Source organism: Gopherus evgoodei, chromosome 13 (genome assembly GCF_007399415.2).
Source record: "Gopherus evgoodei ecotype Sinaloan lineage chromosome 13, rGopEvg1_v1.p, whole genome shotgun sequence".
NCBI lineage: Eukaryota > Metazoa > Chordata > Testudines > Testudinidae > Gopherus > Gopherus evgoodei.
This window is the reverse complement of record NC_044334.1, coordinates 33,203,648-33,216,640: the sequence shown is the minus strand read 5'-3', so window position 1 is coordinate 33,216,640 and position 12,993 is coordinate 33,203,648. Positions and strand designations below refer to the sequence as shown.

At 54.6% G+C, this 12,993-nt stretch overlaps 1 protein-coding gene and 1 long non-coding RNA gene across 3 annotated transcripts in view; one reads left to right on the top strand and one right to left on the bottom strand.

Annotated features, from left to right (window-relative positions):
* Positions 1–12,993, bottom strand: part of LOC115660743 (zinc finger protein 883-like) — a 573,128-nt gene that overhangs the window by 218,497 nt on the left and 341,638 nt on the right. The gene's annotated exons all lie outside the window — the stretch shown is intronic.
* LOC115660752 overlaps positions 1–12,993 on the top strand; it is a 33,852-nt gene that overhangs the window by 16,825 nt on the left and 4,034 nt on the right. For both annotated transcript variants that reach the window (XR_004002911.1, XR_004002912.1), the window contains exon 4: positions 12,912–12,917. This is a non-coding gene — a long non-coding RNA (uncharacterized LOC115660752). The remainder of the gene's footprint in view (positions 1–12,911; positions 12,918–12,993) is intronic.

Here is a 12,993-nt window from a genome sequence, read left to right as displayed (position 1 = left end):
TTCTAAAGGATTGGCAACAGCGTGATTTGTGGGTAAGATCTAATGTGTATATTGACCTGGGTCTGGGGCTTGGGCCTTTGGGATCGAGAGAACCTTTTTCTTTTACTGGGGTGTTGGTTATGAAAACCATTCATCCCTAGGACGGGTGGCGCTGGTGGTGATACTGGGAGACTGGAGTGTCTAAGGAAATTGCTTGTGTGACTTGTGGTTAGCCAGTGGGGTGAAACCAAAGTCCTTTTTGTCTGGCTAGTTTGGTTTGCCTTAGAGGTGGAAAAACCCCAGCCTTGGGCTGTGACTGCCTTGTTTGAGCAATTGTCCTGAATTGGCGCGCTCAGTCGGGTCCCACCAGAACCGCATCGTCACAAAGTCTCAGCTGGAAAGACTTGAGGGGAGAGGGGTCCTTGCAGTGATCCTGTTCTGCCACCATGGCGCACTGTGCTACCCCATCTCCCCTCCGCCCACTGTGCCGGCAGGTGCCATGGCCTCACACAACTGTCTAGGGGGACACGGGATGGGGACAAAGGGGACTGGCAGGGGCCATCGGGGATCCAGCCAGCTCCAGGATACTCCCTCTGCCATGACACCTAGCTTGGAAGCTGAATACCTCCTGCCAGAGGTGGGTGAGCTGGGCCAGCTCTGGATCCCACTGCCCTGTGTCCTCCTTTTCCCTGCACTCACTCCCCCGGGGCCTGCAAGCTCTGCCATGCATGGATAGCAAAGAGTGAGACTGGCATCAGCACCAGGTAACAGCCAGCCTGGCAGGGGGCAGAGCTGGAGATAGAAGCCAGGAGTCCTGGATCACCAACTTCCCCCAACCCCACTGTAACCACTAGACGATTCTGCCCTCCACCAGTTTTTGTGCAGGCAACTCAGCCCTGCCTTTGCGCTGCTTCCAGGAGACAGCAATTTGGAATTCACCCTCAGTAATGGGGATAAGAACGGCCCTACTGGGTCAGACCAAAGGTCCATCTAGCCCAGTATCCTGTCTTCTGACAGTGGCCAGTGCCAGGTGCCCCAGAGGGAATGACTGGAACAGGTAACCATCAAGTGATCCATCCCCTGGCACCCATTCCCAGCTCCTGGCAAACAGAGGCTAAGGACACCATCCCTGTCAATCCTAGCTAACAGACACTGATGGACCTATCCTCCATGAATTTATCTAGTTCAATTTTTTGAACCTTGTTATTGTCTTGGCCTTCACAACATCCTCTGGTGAGGAGTTCCACAGCTTGACTGCATTGTGTGAAGAACACAAATCCCACCTGCTCTGGGGAGGAGGCAGAAGGACCCTGGTGGGAAGAAGTAGGGGACAGGGGTACCTCAGGGAGCAGCAAGACCCAGCTGGATGGGTCCTGCCCTGCGCTGCAGCCACCCACTCGCTAGGTGTGACCTCATGGCAGCAGGAGCAGCCCTCAGAGGCTCACCTGTGGAACTTCCTGCTGCTGGATGTTATTCAGGGGAACAGTTTTGTTCCTTTGCTGATTCAACCAGCAAATCGTGGCCTGGTCTCCCACCTCCATAAACCAAATTCACTCTTGTAGCCCTCACCTGAGATCAGAGCCCCATGGCTGCACGACCCCACAGATTATGCCCCAAAGACCTCTCAGTCTGAATAGACAGAGGGTGGGAGAGGAAACTGAGGAACAGAGGGGTGAAAGGACTTGCCCAAGGTCACGCAGCAGGTCAGTAGCAGAGTTCCAGCTCACTGCTCCTACCTACTAGGCAAGGCTGTCTTTTGCTTCTGATTCTTACACAGCACCCATCATCTTGGTATCAGACCGGCTGTGACCCACACGGTGCCTGTCTCTGTCCTCACAGAGCACGCTGAGGATTTGACTTCATCTGGGGAGGGGATCACTGGTAAGGCTCAATGTAGGGGAGGCATTGCTCCAGGCTGGAGGGTGGATTATTAAAGGAGGGGGCCAGAATCCCAAACTGAATTAGCAACTAGCACCCCCTCCAGGTCCAGATGGCACAGCAGGACATGGCCCCCCAGGATTTAGCCTCAGAGCACCCCAGACTCCTACCATGAGGAGCTGGAGCCGGACACCACATCTGTGTGCAAGCCCCACCCTGTGGCCCAGCGAGTCGGGGGATGGGGGGCTTTGCCCTTGATGAAACATTAATCTCCCTCCCCCGGCTGCCCCCCCATCCCTTCCATAGGTCACCAGGAGCCTGGCTGAGCTGGCAGCGCCGCGAGGGAGGCAGCTTAATCACAGCACAAATCATCTAGCGCAGGTGCTGGTAATTTACACTCTGCCTCTTGGCTCAGAGACCAGGCTCCTCAGCTCAGCCACCAGCCCTGGCTGCTGCCTCCAGCCCGAGCCTGGGCAAGGGGCCACTAGTGCCAAGCTGACCCTGCAGCAGGAGGAGCTGGTGCCCTGATCCTCAGGCCTCCGCCTTGGGCAATGGTCCCAGCTCTGGGCCTGGATCAGAGCAGGTGGCCCAGGAAGCATTGCGAGATGAAATCCCATCCCGTGCCCTGTCATCCCCACCCCTGCACGGCCAGTGAGCCGCCCTCTGAGCCAGCAGTGCAGGGCCTGTGACACGGGGAGTGGCTCTGATTCCATCCAGCAGAGGGCGGTGGTGCTTGCATGCGCCTGCGCACCCCACATCTCCAAACAGCACATCACACCCACAGTGTGTCAAACCCCCACAGTGTGTCACACCCATGCCCTACAGCTCTCACCTCCCCACACCCCTCCACAGTGTCACACCCATGCCCCACAGCCCTCACCACAGCACACACCCCTCCACACAGTGTCACACCCACATACCCCTACAGTGTGTCACACCCATGCCCCACAACTCTCTCCCTCCACAGCGTCCTACAGTTGTCAGACCCATGCCCCAAAGCCCTCACCGTGCCACCCCCCACCCCCCGGGGTATGTCACAACTGCATACCCCCACAGTGTCACACACCTCGATCTCTTTCCCACACACACAACTCCACAGGGATGATTTGTGGTTTCGTTTCACTCTGCTCCCGGGCAGTGTGTGTGTGGGGAGGTCACATCGACTATCCCTTGCATGTGGGAGGGAGGCTGTCCTGTAACAGGGCTGAAGCCTTAACGAACACAGCACTAATGAACAAACTGATCCCCAGCTGCTCCTTGGCCAGGCCTCCTTTGCTGGGGGGGACGACTCCTTGGCACAGAGGCAGCTGGCTCAGCTGGGAACAGATACTCCCAGGGGACCAAACCCCAGGTAAGAGGCAGCAGCCCCAGAAGCACATCCATCCGCCCCAGGGATCGAACCAGCCACACTACAGGTTGGCTGAGGAGCAGGCTGGCGTAGTAGCTGGGCTTGGCCACAAGAGAGTGACATGTGCCCCGACATTCAGCTGGTATATTACAAGCACAGAGGAAGAAGAGAGAAATGAGCCAACCCCCACCCCTAACACCATCCTCCCCAGACACCCCAAAGAGGTGGGTGAAGGTGCCAACTCCTGCCAGCACCTGCCCAACTGGGAGCCAAGCTGCAGAATCCGTGGCTCCAAACAAATGAGGAGTGAATTTGAATTCAGGAGGAGGCTGGATGGACCCTTGGTCTCCTCTGACACTGCAATAAATGGCCTCTCCTATGGAGATCAGAGCACCTCCCCACAGTACCATGGCAACAGCAGGAGGCCAGACGCAGGGCCAGATGGGCCCCTTGACTTTCCAGCCATGGTGGAACCCCCGGTTGCCCTAGGAACAGGCAGCACAAGGGCCCCATTGTGACATCCCCTGGGTGTGAGCAGTGGGAGAGACTGGCCTGGGGGAAGGCTGTGACTGCCTCCCTGCCACCCATGGTCCCCACTGCTCCAGGATCCTCCACACCTATGACACCAAGTGGGGTGTAGGGCTCCTGGAGATGAAGGGTGAGGTAGTGCTCCGGCTCCTGCTGCACTGGCTCAGAGCTCTGAGGTGAGTGATGGGTTCCTGGGAAAAAGAAACCCTGAGCCAGCCCCGGACCCTGACCCCAATTTGTATGTGACCCCCTCCCGGGCTTCCATCGGCGTCCTGCTGTGTCTGGCGGAGCGCGCCCTCCACAGAGTACCCAGCTGCCGGTTCCTTCGGGTCTTCCACCCATGGCCCAGAGACTGTGATGGCGCCCCCACCAGGTCAGGGGACTCCACAGAGAAAAGCACCTGGCCTGGGGTTAGAGCCAGGGGGCAGGGGGAGAGATGGTTAGTGCGTGTGTCAGGTGGAGAGTGACGTTTCTTGTTAAACACAAAGGCAACCTGTGTTTATCTCAGTGCCCCAGTGCAGCACTAGTAGGTGCCATGCTGCACAGAGTGAGATGAGGGCTCAATAGGGGGCGCTCTCTCCTCCCACTCAGTGCTGAGCCCAAGCAGCACTAGGGGGCGCTGTGCTGGAGGGAGTAGGGTAGAGGTTCAGTAGGGGGCGCTCTCCCCTCAGTCAGAGCTGACCTCTGGGTGGCACTAGGGGGAGCTGTGCTGCACAGAATGGGGTAGGGGCTCAGTAGGGGGCGCTCTCTCCCCCCACTCAGTGCTGACACCTTGCAGCTCTAGGGGTCACTGTGGCAGGGGGGATTCCTGACTAGGAAGCACTAATCACCCTTGGCCCCCTCACAGCAGGTGCATAGTGGCCATGTGGCAGAAAGGTACAGCAGTAACAGGGGACTGGAGCAAGATCCAGGAGCAACCGCCCAGGAGACATGTGGATGGGGATGGTACCTGTACCCATGAGCCAGAATCCCAGCTCCCAGCAACCAGCTCCCTCCAGAGCCTCTTCGATGAGGCGGGCAGGCTGGACCTGGCTGAGCTGCGCAAGGTGGTCTATGAGACAGGTGCATGTGGGGCTGGGGTGGTGGGAGGAGCCCTTGGATTTGACACCTCTCGCCTCAGCCCCTGGCACTGATGCCAAGAATCCTGAGTGCCACTGCAGGGCAGGGCCAGGAGCTGGTGCCATTGGCAGGGAAGCGACTCACACTTGGCGGAAGCTGCTCCCTAGAGACAATCTTTGGCCATCAGATCCGGCAGAGAACACCTGGGTTCTGTGCTCAGCTCTGCCACTGCTTGCTGGGTGACCTTGGGCAAGTCATTGTGCCTCTCTGTGCCTCAGTTTCCCCAACTGTACAGTGGCAATAGTGAAACTGACTTTCTTGGTCAAACACTTTAGGGTCTGCTGCTGTGAAGAGAGGGCACTGTTATGCCATAGTGGGTTAGCAGCTACATGCCAGACAGGCAGCAGAGCTGGATTAACAGACACAGGTTGGGCAGAGATCTCAGGGATGAATAGAAATAAAGAAAACCCAAACTGTGTGTTCCTCTGCCCTGCTCTGCTCCAGCTGCCCCCTTAGGGAAGTGACTATATTTCCCATCAAACCCCAGGACAGGCTACCAACCACTCCCCCCATTCTCATCACTAGACACAACTCCCCTCCCTGAGTTGAGGATACAACCCAGAAGTCCAGGCACCCCGACTCCACTTGCTTTTGCCCCTAGACACCACTCCTCTCCCAGAGCCAGGGAGGGAACCCAGGAGTCCTGGTTCCCTACCCCCACATAGTCAGTGTTCTATGAGTGTGTAGCTGGTCCAGTCCAGCCCCATCTCATGCTCTGTGGGAGGGCTGGGGGCCCAGGCATGGATGCCAGCGAGCGGAAGGTCACCTGGAAGTTTCTCTTCGGTGTGTACCCCGTGGACTCCACCACTGAGGAGCGGCGCCAGCTGGACCAGCAGCTGGTCGCTCGCTACAGGAGCATGAAGAATGCCTAGAAGCATCAGTTCCCCAGTGCCAGGCGCATGATGGTCCAGTTAGACCGTAAGTGACCCCCAAACTGACCCTCCACCTGCCAGCAAGCAGGACATCAGGGGACCGGGCCGGAGGCAGATCTGAATGGGAGGATGGGGATACAATGGGGGGAGGGTTTGGGGAGGGGATGAGGCTCATCTATTTCCCCCACATTTTAGAGACCAAGTTCACTCAGCAGAGATCTCCTTCCTACAACTCGGGGCAGGGGCGGGTCACTTCTTCCTAACCACCAGCCCAGCCACTGATTGACATGGACACACGACATAATCAATTTATAGCCCCACAGCTCCTCTCACCAAACAGCTCCTCCCAGGGGGCGAAGCAACAGAGCTCCTCCTCCTTAAAGAGCTTGAGCCTGGTCCTGGTGGCTAAAACCGACCCCATTCTCCTTCCCACAGTGGAGCTGTCCCTGGCCATCGAGAAATACAAGAAGCGGGAGATGGAAGCGGCCACGGTGCCCACGGAGGAGAGACATCTATGCCAGCCGTGGCTGGATGGGGTGACTGGCTCTCTGGGGCACGGCAGGCAGGAGCCCGGGGTGGCACAGAGCAGACAGCAGCAATGGCCAAGGGGAAGGCTGTGTGGAAGGAGCTGGTACCAAGGTGCAGCCCCTCAGGGGCGGGCATCCGCTTCACTGGCACAGGCCCTCCATGCAGGGAATGCCAGTGCTGCATAGGTCACAGGGACTGGGCTCCATGCTCAATGGGCAGGGTGGGTGCTCCTGGAGCTGGGAGTAGATCTCAGGAGTCCCGGTTCTCAGCCCCCTCCCCATGCCCTGAGCACCAGAGTACTCTGCTGGGCACCACTGCTAGGCCAAATACTAATATAGCCCCTCTCCTGCCAGCACATCCTGTGGCTCCAGAGCATCAACCAGCCCCAGTTCTGGGCACCTCTGAGGGACATTGAGGCTGACGTGCCCCGCACCGACCAGCACCGCAGCTTCTTCCAAGTGAGTGTGCCCTGCCTGGCACTGCCACCCACTGCCATACCAGTGCCCTGCTCCCAGTGCCATGCTGTGCTGGGCACTGCTGCCCTCTGCCACGCACCCCCCAGTGCCACACCCCCACTATGTACTGCTGCCTGCTACCATGCACTCCCCCGGTGCCATTCCATGCCGGACACTGCCACCCACTGCCATGCCAGTCCCAGGCTCCCATTGCCATGCTGTGCCAGGTATCACTGCCCACTGCCATGCCAGTTCCACGCTTCCAGTGCCATTCCATGCCAGGTACAGCCACCCACTGCCATGCAGCCCCCTCACGAGCCTTCTCTCAGTGCTGCAAACCCGTCGGGCACAGCTGCCCACTGCCACACAGCTCCCCCTCAAGTCCCCCCAGTGCCACACCACACCAGGCTCAGCCACCCGCTGCCATGTAGCCCTCCAAGAGGCCCCCCCATTGCAATATATCTGCTGGGCACAGCCACCCACTGCCACGCAGCCCCCCCCATGAGGCTCACCCCCAGTGCGATACTTGTGCGGGGCACAGTCCACCACTGTCATGCAGCCCTCCCCAACGAGTCCTCTCCCCAGTGCCTCACCTCTGCCAGGCACAGCCCACTGGTGCCACACACCTGCTGGGCACAGTTCCCTCAGTGCCACACCCCCTCCAAGCACAGCCACCCTCCTCCATGCAGCAAACCTCCATGAGGGGGGCCCACTGCCATACACTTGCTGGGCAAAGCCCCCCAATGCCCTGCAGGCTCCCCCAGAAGTCCCCCCCAGTGCCACACACCCACATGGCATACCTGCCCACTGCCACAGAGGCCCCTCCATGAGTCCCCCATGCCACGCATTCACCAGGCAAAGCCCCCAGTGCTACTCACCCACCAAACAGTTCCACCCCAGTGCCACACAGGCCCCTCTCAACTGAGGCTACCCCAGTCCTACATGCTAACCAGCGCAAACACCCCTGCCCTGGTGCCACATGCCTCCTGGAACAGCCACCCCATGCCAGGTAGGCACCCCCACGAGGACAGCCTTTGCCATGTGCCCACTGGGCTCACCCCTCTGTGGTGCCACAGGCCTTCTGGGCTCACCCCCCCTCAATGGGGCCACGTGCCCACCGGACTCACCCCCCAATTGTGCCATGCTCCCACCGGACTCACCCCCCTGTGAAAGCTGGCTGACCCCCCCTTAATGGATTACAAGCGGTCAGTGGGGTGGAGGGGGTGAGTACTGCTCATGGACACAGTAGCCTGAATTTTTCTCTGCCTCAAGGCAGGAAGATTCTGCTCCAAACCAGTCAGTACTACCCAGATGACGGGGTAGTATGAGAAAGAGGAGCCAAATTCTCCACAGAAACATGTTGGGCAACTGGATAAACACAGAGAATTATCACAAAGATCGAAAAGCAATGTGTCCAGGAGTCATGAGGAGGAAAAGTCCTGTGAGATTCAGCACAGACCAGAAAGAGAGCAGGGAAACCGTCCAGCGGAGAAAATGAGGCCCTATGAATGCTGTGAGTTTGTCAATGCTTCACTCACAGGTCAGACCTTTCTAAACATCGGAGAATCCACACAGGAGAGAGGCCCTATGAATGTGGGGCAGGCAGCAGAGACTCTGCTCAGAATCACCAGCAGAAGAGGGCCCCAGAAGCAAGAACCAGTCACTGCCCAACACCAGCATCCCAGCAAGGAGCTCCTGACTGGGAGCAGGCTGTGGGGGCTTGGGGGATGGACAAAAGGCAACTGCTGGGAAATAAGCAGAGGGTCATTCTGGAGGCTAGGGGTGCAGGGATGGAGGGAGGTTGGCTTCACCCAATATTGAGATCCCCTCCTGCGGTTCTCATGAACAACCGGGGTGCTGGGGACATTGGTGGTAACCCGGCACCCAGCAATGTCGCTGTGCTGGCCACCAGAGCAGGGAGCAGAACTCCTGGGTTCCCTCCCCAGTTCTGGGATGGGGGAGTCTAATGCAGGGAGTCAGGACACCTGGGTTCCCTTACCATCTTTGCTGCTGATTCACTGCCTAACGTAGGGCAAGTCCTTGAGAATACAATCCTAGCCCTCTCCAGGGACCAGGAGCCTTGGCTGACCCTTGGAGAGCTCAGGTATGGCTGAGGGATGATCTAAGATGGACTGTCTTTCTGGCCACCCCAGCTTTCCCCTCCAAACAGAAGCAAGAGCCTTCTTCTCTGCATCTGGGATGCACTTTATAAGACAGCTGTCCCATGCAGCTGTCCCTGCTGGATTAATGACCCTAGGGTGACCAATCAGGGCCCATGGCTGTCACTGTGCTTGGAGCTTCCCAGCAATGGCCGGGATTCTCCCTGGTGTATTTAAATAAATAGAGAATCCCTGTTTTAGCAGGATGGGGGCTATGATGCACAGAGGCACTGCTGTGATTCTCTCCATGGTACTCTGGGCCGGCTCCTTTACACCATTAGAGGCGAAAGGGGTTGTCGAATGATTAAATGCAAATTAATGTCATTCTCTTACAGATTAAGCAAGGTGTGTATTTTCCAGCCAAGGTGCCCAATCTCAAGCACTGCTCTGCCCCCTAGTGCTCAGATGAAGGCACTGCATAGCCCCCCTCCCCCAGCTGTGTCTGTCACAGAGTTGGGGTGAGTGGGGGTGTCTCTGCTGCAGGGGGAGGTTTGTAGGGGGGGCCCTGCAGCCTGAGTGCAGAGTGGCTTGCTCCACCTGGAGCCAGAGGTGGCTGGAGGTGGGAAATGAACTGGATGCACCCAGGCCAAGGGCCTAATCTGGAGCTATTTTACAGCTCATAAATTGGAAGCAGCTCCGGTTCCCAAAGGGGGAGCGAGGGGCCATGGGGGGCCAGGGGACACACACAGGCCTTTGGCAACTCACCAAAATCTTTGAAGCTCATAAATTGCAGGGTGCTGATGCTGGCTCTTTGGTGAGCTGCATGATGTGTGATGTGGGGGGCCGATCCCTAGCCCTCCCCCTGAGCCCCATCCTCCTCTGCAGCCTGTCTCCCTCACTCTTTGCTTCTCTCTCTTTCTAATCAAGTGGTGAACTGGGAAAAAAGGTTTAGAGAGGGCCCTGACTCCCCTGTGGCCAGAGACCATGGAGGGGTCCTGTGTGATATGGGGGAGGGGGTTCAGCCCCAAAATGAGGGCTCTGCCTTTTGGACAGTGCTTTCAAAAATAAAAATCAGGGTTTCTTGGGGGAGGGGGCTTTGTTTGTTTCAAGTGACTGGAAAATTTCAACTGAGTTGAGAGTTTGTCCCAACATTTTTCAGTTTGCTTGAACAGCTGGTTTTTTGACCTGGATACATCTCAAGGGAAAGCAATGCCAACTCGGGGCCACTCAGTACCCACCGATGCCCACCCAGGGACCCCAGCCTGGATGTGGCGGTCTTGAGCCTGGGCATGCGCCCTGGGATGAGAACTCATAGACTCTAGGACTGGAAGGGACCTCGAGAGGTCATAGAGTCCAGTCCCCTGCCCTCATGGCAGGACCAAATACTGTCTAGACCATCCCTAATAGACATTTATCTAACCTACTCTTAAATATCTCCAGAGATGGAGATTCCACAACTTCCCTAGGCAATCTATTCCAGTGTTTAACTACCCTGACAGTTAGGAACTTTTTCCTAATGTCCAACCTAAATCTTCCTTGCTGCAGTTTAAGCCCATTGCTTCTTGTTCTATCATTGGAGGCTAAGGTGAACAAGGTTTCTCCCCCCTCCTGATGACACCCTTTTAGATACCTGAAAACTGCTATCATGTCCCCTCTCAGTCTTCTCTTTTCCAAACTAAACAAACCCAATTCCTTCAGCCTTCCCTCATAGGTCACGTTCTCAAGACCTTTAATCATTCTCGTTGCTCTTCTCTGGACCCTCTCCAATTTTTCCACATCTTTCTTGAAATGCGGTGCCCAGAACTGGACACAATACTCCAGTTGAGGCTTAACCAGCGCAGAGTAAAGCGGAAGAATGACTTCTCATGTCTTGTTTACAACACACCTGTTAATGCATCCCAGAATCACATTTGCTTTTTTTGCAACAGTATCACACTGTTGACTCATATTAAGCTTGTGGTCCACTATGACCCCTAGATCTCTTTCTGCCATACTCCTCCCTAGACAGTCTCCTCCCATTCTGTATGTGTGAAACTGATTGTTCCTTCCTAAGTGGAGCACTTTGCATTTATCTTTATTGAACTTCATCCTGTTTACCTCAGACCATTTCTCCAATTTCTCCAGATTGTTTTGAATTTTGACCCTGTCCTCCAAAGCAGTTGCAATCCCTCCCAGTTTGGTATCGTCCGCAAACTTAATATGCGTACTTTCTATGCCAACATCTAAATCCTTGATGAAGATATTGAACAGAGCCGGTCCCAAAACAGACCCCTGTGGAACCCCACTTGTTATACCTTTCCAGCAGGATTGGGAGCCATTAATAACTACTCTCTGAGTACAGTTATCCAGCCAGTTATGCACCCACCTTATAGTAGCCCCATCTAAATTGTACTTTCCTAATTTATCTATAAGAATATCATGCGAGACTGTATCAAATGCCTTACTAAAGTCTAGGTATATCACATCCACCGCTTCTCCCTTATCCACAAGGCTCGTTATCCTATCAAAGAATGCTACCAGATTAGTTTGACATGATTTGTTCTTTACAAATCCATGCTGGCTATTCCCTGTCACCTTACCACCTTCCAAGTGTTTGCAGATGATTTCTTTAATTATCTGGTCCATTATCTTCCCTGGCACAGAAGTTAAATGAACTGGTCTGTAGTTTCCTGGGTTGTTTTTATTTCCCTTTTTATAGATGGGCACGATATTTGCCCCCTTCCAGTCTTCTGGAATCTCCCCCGTCTCCCATGATTTCCCAAAGATAATAGCTAGAGGCTCAGATACCTCTTCAATTAACTCCTTGAGTATTCTAGGATGCATTTCATCCTAGAATCACAATTTTCAAAGTGATTTTTTACTTGCTCTTTTTTTATTTTATCTTCTAAACCTGCCCTCTTCCTGTAAGCATTCACTATATTAAACATTCCTTCAGACTTCTCAGTGAAGACCAAAACAAAGAAGTCATTAAGCATCTCTGCCATTTCCAAGTCTCCCGTTATTGTTTCCCCCTCCTCACTGAGCAGTGGGCCTACCCTGTCCTTGGTCTTCCTCTTGCTTCTAATGTATTGATAAAAAGTCTTCTTGTTTCCCTTTATTCCCATAGCTAGTTTGAGCTCATTTTGTGCCTTTGCCTTTCTAATCTTGCCTCTGCATTCCTGTGTTATTTGCCTATATTCATCCTTTGTAATCTGACCTAGTTTCCATTTTTTATATGATGCCTTTTTATTTTGTAGGTCACTCAAGATCTCATGGTTAAGCCAAGGTGGTCTTTTGCCACATTTTCTATCTTTCCTAACCATCGGAATAGCTTGCTTTTGGGCCCTTAATAGCGTCCCTTTGAAAAACTGCCAACTCTCCTCAGTTGTTTTTCCCTTCAGTCTTGATTTCCATGGGACCTTACCTATCAGCTCTCTGAGCTTACCAAAATCCGCCTTCCTGAAATCCATTGTCTCTATTTTGCTGTACTCCCTCCTACCCTTCCTTAGAATTGTAAACTCTATTATTTCATGATCACTTTCACCCAAGCTTCCTTCTACTTTCAAATTCTCAACGAGTTCTTCCCTATTTGTTAAAATCAAGTCTAGAACAGCTTCCCCCCTAGTAGTTTTTTCAACTTTCTGAAATAAAAAGTTGTCTGCAGTGCAGTCCAGGAACTTATTGGATAGTCTGTGCCCCGCGGTGTTATTTTCCCAACATATATCTGGATAGTTGAAGTCCCCCATCACCACCAAATCTTGGGCTTTGGATGATTTTGTTAGTTGTTTGAAAAAAGCCTCATCCACCTCTTCCACCTGATTAGGTGGCCTGTAGTAGACTCCCAGCACGACGTCACCCGTGTTTTTTACCCCTTTCAGCCTAACCCAGAGACTCTCAACACTTCCATCTCCTATGGCCATCTCCACCTCAGTCCAAGTGTGTACATTTTTAATATATAAGGCAACTCACAAGAAATAAAAGTAAAACTCACCTTCCCTCACCAACCCCGAACAAAATGAACCCCCGTGTGCTGCCCATAGCTTTCACTATCCGTGCGAGTCTGGAAGCCCAGCGCTGTCCCAGCTGTGAGTGGGGGGACGGGCGTGAGGATAGGTTTGCTTTTAAGCTGGTGGTTTTGAACTGATTGTCTGGGAGGTGGGCAGGGGAACACGATGCAAGCAGTGCAGAGAGACAACGCGCCCATCTCT